The sequence below is a fragment of the Engystomops pustulosus genome, unplaced genomic scaffold (assembly GCF_040894005.1).
Source record: "Engystomops pustulosus unplaced genomic scaffold, aEngPut4.maternal MAT_SCAFFOLD_98, whole genome shotgun sequence".
NCBI classification, from domain to species: domain Eukaryota; kingdom Metazoa; phylum Chordata; class Amphibia; order Anura; family Leptodactylidae; genus Engystomops; species Engystomops pustulosus.
Genome location: NW_027284982.1, coordinates 93,682 through 100,000, shown reverse-complemented (window position 1 = coordinate 100,000; position 6,319 = coordinate 93,682).

Genomic DNA, 6,319 nt, shown 5'->3' with positions numbered 1-6,319 from the left:
TGGTTTGAAGGTTAACCTCTTGGGGAAAAGCAGCGATTCGCCTCGCGGTGCGTGCCTCCGCGGATCTAAACCCCCTCGATCGATGTGGGGCCAGAGGACCCCTTTTCCCCGTACGAAACGGCCGGCTCACCATGGGCTCGACATCCGTGGGTCGGAGAGTTGAGCGCTTACGCGCGGCGGGACCTTATAACCTGCAGCGGCTGAGGAGCGAAGATTTCCAGGGTGGGCCCCCGGGGATGCCATACCCCGAGCAGCCAGTCGGCCCCGCTCCTAGCGCGCTGACGAGCAATGGAGTCTTCCCCGCGGCAGCCACCGCCCTCGCCTCGCCGTCGGTCGATGAAGAGCCGAGTTCGCCCTCCTCTGCTCGGGACTCGGAAACGGCCTGGCCTTCGCCTACTCCGTCGGGCAACTGCCTTCCGCCAGCCCCTTCCCTCGAATCCCCTTCTTCCATTTTAGACCCGATCAGGGGATTGGTCAGCCCAGCCCTGGGGTAAGAAGAGGGGTTGGGGTCGGTTCGGCTTCCGGTGCCCCCGCTCGGCCAAAGGTCCCCTCGCTTTGGAAGCAGAGGGTGCCGGGGTTATTTTCGGCTTGACGCCTAGTCCGGCCCCTGCCGGTTCCCGTGGAGGCCCGCGGTCAAAACCAGCTCCCCGGCTGTCGGAGCCGGAGCCCCGCAGCCCGAGCGGACGCACCGAGTCCCTCATGTAAGGGATAGCCGCCCCTACGGAACGGCCCGGACTGGGACCAGGCACCCCCAGGCGCCGAAGGGGTGGGTCGGCCGTGTTGCCGAAGCTTAGCCGGCGCTGATGACCGCAGCCCCTAACGATGCCCACAGGCGGGGGAGCCAAGGAGAGCACTAGGAAGACGTGGCGGGGTCGGACGGCTCAATTTCCAGGGTGGGACCCCGGGGGTTCAGTACCCCGGGCATCCGGTCGGTTTCGCCGGCGCGACCCCAAGCCTTCCACGGCCCCCTTCGTGGGTGCAGGGATACCGAGCAGGGTGCAGGCTTAGACGCCAATTCCCCAGAAGTTTTAGGGATAGGGTTTGTCCGGGCGCCACCGCAGCGACAACCTCGCAAGAAGCTCTCTTCCACAAAAGCACGGGCAACGTTCGTGTGCGAGTGTTGGTCTCCCATGGTCTACCGACTCCCCCGGGCGGCCCAAGCGTTACGCCCACGGCCGGGCCCTCGAGCAGGCGCACCCCTGGTGCCTCTCGTAAGGGAAGGCTACGGTCCTCAACCCCTCGTATGGCGGGGAGGGCGCATTTGAAACGCTAAAGGACGAGCCCTGTTCGGGACCTGGCGGGGATCCGCGGATTGGCGAGAGGGATGGGTCTGCCGTTGGTCAGAGGGGACGCACCCCTGGGACGCAGTTTGGCATTAGCGACCGATGGCCCATCTACGACCATGTACTCCGGGAGCGCCAAGGAGGACGCGGGTGGGCTTTGGGGGCAGACTCAATTTCCAGGGTCTGGGCGCCGGGGGTGCAATACCCTTAAGCGCTCATGTCGGTTTCGTCTGCCGCCCGCCTCTGGCCCGGCTCCTAGTGACGGGTGCTGTGAACGTGCGATCGTGCTTGCGGTTGAAGAGTTCAAAGGCTACCGCTGGGGATAACACGCCCGGGGAATTTAGAAACCCCCCCTCCGCTACAATCTCTGCTTCTGCCGGACTCGGAGGGGAGCCGCCCCGGGGGCGACCGCTCCCTCTCCTCTTCCGCGGCGTGCCGCGCGCTTCGCCGTCAGCAGCGGAGCGAACCTTTTTCTCGGTCCGCAGCTCTTCAGGCGTAGGCGGGCAGCGCTAACAGGGTACACTGGGGACCACTCGACCGCAACCGCTCCTCCGACCGACGAGCATACCTACCGCGGATACGCCACGGTGGGTCTAAGCCTCGTCGCCGCCGCGAGGAGCAGGCGGGAGCCGTCCCTTTTCGTGCTGCGGAAATAAACCGTGGACACAGAGGTGTGTCTGCGCTCTCCGACCGGGCGGGGGGCGATTGGACTTGCCCGAGGGACACTAGGCGAGGCGCTGCCGCGGGAGCCGGAGCTCCGCGCTGGACGCTGCCGCCGCCGCCGCCGCCCCCCACCCACGGTACGGTGGAGTACGCCCGTTCCATACGCTTCGTAGCAAACCTCAGCCGAAGCAGAGAGTCCTACCGCTGTGGCAGGAGCGGGGCCGTGCGAGGACCACACTGGCACCGCGCTACACAACCTTAGGCAGAGGACGACAGCCGCTCACGGGGAGCGGGGGATTGATGCGCGACCAAGACTGAGGCTAAGGAACGCTTTACCATAAACCGGCCGGGGCCAATACCCCTGACCGAGCAAAGTGCCCTGCCCCGCCGGATCGCGCTGTGTCAGATCGATCAAAAGAGCGGAGAGCCGAGACTCTACCGCTGGGAGTTTGTGGAGAACGGCCTGGCTTGCGTCCCGTCCTCCCGCCCTCGACCTCACATGGCTAGCCTCACCCGCCGGGAGCCACCCCATTGGGGACCGTAGGGCGGAGAAGGGGTCTCCGCGTCCGGAATTTACTTGTGGAGAACGGCCTGGCTTACGTCCCGTCCTCCCGCCCTCGACCTCACATGGCTAGCCTCACCCGCCGGGCGCCACCCCATTGGGGACCGTAGGGCGGAGAAGGGGTCTCCGCGTCCGGAATTTACTTGTGGAGAACGGCCTGGCTTACGTCCCGTCCTCCCGCCCTCGACCTCACACGGCTAGCCTCACCCGCCGGGCGCCACCCCATTGGGGACCGTAGGGCGGAGAAGGGGTCTCCGCGTCCGGAATTTACTTGTGGAGAACGGCCTGGCTTACGTCCCGTCCTCCCGCCCTCGACCTCACATGGCTAGCCTCACCCGCCGGGCGCCACCCCATTGGGGACCGTAGGGCGGAGAAGGGGTCTCCGCGTCCGGAATTTACTTGTGGAGAACGGCCTGGCTTACGTCCCGTCCTCCCGCCCTCGACCTCACACGGCTAGCCTCACCCGCCGGGCGCCACCCCATTGGGGACCGTAGGGCGGAGAAGGGGTCTCCGCGTCCGGAATTTACTTGTGGAGAACGGCCTGGCTTACGTCCCGTCCTCCCGCCCTCGACCTCACATGGCTAGCCTCACCCGCCGGGCGCCACCCCATTGGGGACCGTAGGGCGGAGAAGGGTCTCCGCGTACGGAATTTCTTGTGGAGAACGGCCTGGCTTACGTCCCGTCCTCCCATGGCTAGCCTCACCCGCCGGGCGCCACCCCATTGGGGACCGTAGGGCGGAGAAGGGGTCTCCGCGTCCGGAATTTCTTGTGGAGAACGGCCTGGCTTACGTCCCGTCCTCCCGCCCTCGACCTCACATGGCTAGCCTACCCCGCCGGGCGCCGCTCCATTGGGGATACGGTACGGCAAAGCGCGACGCCGCACGATGCCAACACTTTGTGCAAAAACCTGGCAGAGTCGACCAAAACCTCGCTTCTTTGACCGGTATTTTTGATGCTTTTCTCTGCCGCCGAAGGTGCACTGAGGGTCGGATCGCCCAAAATTTTTACCGGTCGTTTTGGTCTGCGGTTCTTCCGAGAGGTGCCCGCCTGACAGTTCTTTTTCAGCAGCCTCCGAAAGGCCATCCAGCGGGCAAGCCAGGGGTTGGCAGCCGCCGGCGGTGAGCCTTCCCCGGCCGGGGCAGACGGCTCCGACCGCAAAATTTTTTCGACTTTCGCCGAGGCCAAAACCCCATGCACTTTTAAAGCCTGCCCGCAGCGCCGTCTCCTGTCAGACGTCCCTTGCCGCCTGCGGTGGTCCTCGCCCGGCAGAGAGAAGCCGGAGTCGCCCCCTCTCCGGTTCTTTTTCACCATTCCGGAGCTCTGAAATCTGCCGGACACCGAGTGACCGAGGACGCTTCCAGGAGGGCGGCAGCGAGAGGCAGAGTGCCACCGGTCGGGTCGCCGGTTCTCCCACACTTTGAAAATTTTTCGCTTGTTCTGGTGGGATGGAGAGAGAGCGTGGCTTATGCGCCCTCTGCCCCGCGGTCCGCCCTGGCTGGCCTTACGCCGGTGGTTCGCCAGGCCACCGGCACCTTGTACGGCGGGGACGGCGTGGCTTATGCGCCCGTCAACCCACCTACTCGCCCCGGCTAGCCTTTTACCCGGAGGGCGCCACGCTCCGGGTACCAGTGAGCGGCACGAACCCAGTCATACCATGCCGCTCACCTCGCGCCCTCTCCGGCCTCCGCCGCGGAGACCTCCCGCTAGGACCTGCGGGGGGCGATTTCTGCCAAAATCTACAAAGTCCCCGATGGTTAAGGACGTAGACTGTTGAGCGGGACCTACACACTCTTGTAGCCGATGGGGCTCGCCATTTCCCGCAGAAAATGGACCACCTCCCGCAGAGGAACATGAAATGCCCCTTCCCGCGGGACCCGAAGGACCGCTCTGTCCGAGCAGGCCTCCAGGACCACGGCACGCAAAAGCGACTCAGTCCCGCTGGCATTACGGATCTGACTTAGTGCAAAAACCAGGCAGAGTCGACCAAAACCTCCCTTCTTTGACCGGTGTTTTTGTTGCTTTTCTCTGCCGCCGAAGGTGCACTGAGGGTCGGATCGCCCAAAATTTTTACCGGTCGTTTTGGTCTGCGGTTCTTCCGAGAGGTGCCCGCCTGACAGTTCTTTTTCAGCAGCCTCCGAAAGGGCATCCAGCGGGCAAGCCAGGGGTTGGCAGCCGCCGGCGGTGAGCCTTCCCCGGCCGGGGCAGACAGCTCCGACCGCAAAATTTTTTCGACTTTCGCCGAGGCCAAAACCCCATGCACTTTTAAAGCCTGCCCGCAGCGCCGTCTCCTGGCAGACGTCCCTTGCCGCCTGCGGTGGTCCTCGCCCGGCAGAGAGAAGCCGGATTCGCCCTCTCACCGGTTCTTTTTCACCATTCCGGAGCTCTGAAATCTGCCGGACACCGAGTGACCGAGGACGCTTCCAGGAGGGCGGCAGCGAGAGGCAGAGTGCCACCGGTCGGGAAGCCGGTTCTCCCACACTTTGAAATTTTTTCGCTTGTTCTGGTGGGATGGAGAGAGAGCGTGGCTTATGCGCCCTCTGCCCCGCGGTACGCCCTTGGCTAGCCTTACGCCGGTGGTTCGCCAGGCCACCGGCACCTTGTACAGCGGGGACGGCGTGGCTTATGCGCCCTCTGCCCCGCGGTACGCCCTTGGCTAGCCTTACGCCGGTGGTTCGCCAGGCCACCGGCACCTTGTACGGCGGGGACGGCGTTGCTTATGCGCCCGTCAATCCACCTACTCGCCCCGGCTAGCCTTTTACCCGGAGGGCGCCACGCTCCGGGTAGCAGTGAGCGGCACGAGCCCAGTCATACCATGCCGCTCACCTCGCACCTTTTCCGGCCTCCGCCGCGGAGACCTCCCGCTCTGTTCTGCGGAGAGCGATTTTGGGCAAAATCTACAAAGTCCCCGATGGTTAAGGACGTAGACTGTTGAGCGGGACCTACACACTCTTGTAGCCGAAGGGGCTCGCCATTTCCCGCAGAAAATGGATCACCTCCCGCAGAGGAACATGAAATGCCCCTTCCCGCGGGACCCGAAGGACCACTCTGTCCGAGCAGGCTTCCAGGACCACGGCACGCAAGAGCGACTCAGTCCCGCTGGCATTACGGATCTGACTTAGTGCAAAAACCTGGCAGAGTCGACCAAAACTCCCCTTCTCTGACCGGTATTTTTGTTGCTTTTCTCTGCCGCCGAAGGTGCACTACGGGTCGGATCGCCCAAAATTTTTACCGGTCGTTTTGGTCTGCGGTTCTTCCGAGAGGTGCCCGCCTGACAGTTCTTTTTCAGCAGCCTCCGAAAGGCCATCCAGCGGGCAAGCCAGGGGTTGGCAGCCGCCGGAGGTGAGCCTTCCCCGGCCGGGGCAGACAGCTCCGACCGCATAATTTTTTCGACTTTCTCCGAGGCCAAAACCCCATGCACTTTTAAAGCCTGCCCGCAGCGCCGTCTCCTGTCAGACGTCCCCGCCGCCTGCGGTGGTCCTCGCCCGGCAGAGAGAAGCCGGAGTCGCCCTCTCTCCGGTTCTTTTTCACCATTCCGGAGCTCTTAAATCTGCCGTACTCCGAGTGACCGAGGACGCTTCCAGGACGGCGGCAGCGAGAGGCAGAGTGCAACCGGTCGGGAAGCCGGTTCTCCCACACTTTGAAAATTTTTCGCTTGTGCTGGTGGGATGGAGAGAGAGCGTGGCTTATGCGCCCTCTGCCCCGCGGTACGCCCTTGGCTAGCCTTACGCCGGTGGTTCGCCAGGCCACCGGCACCTTGTACGGCGGGGACGGCGTTGCTTATGCGCCCGTCATCCCACCTACTCGCCCCGGC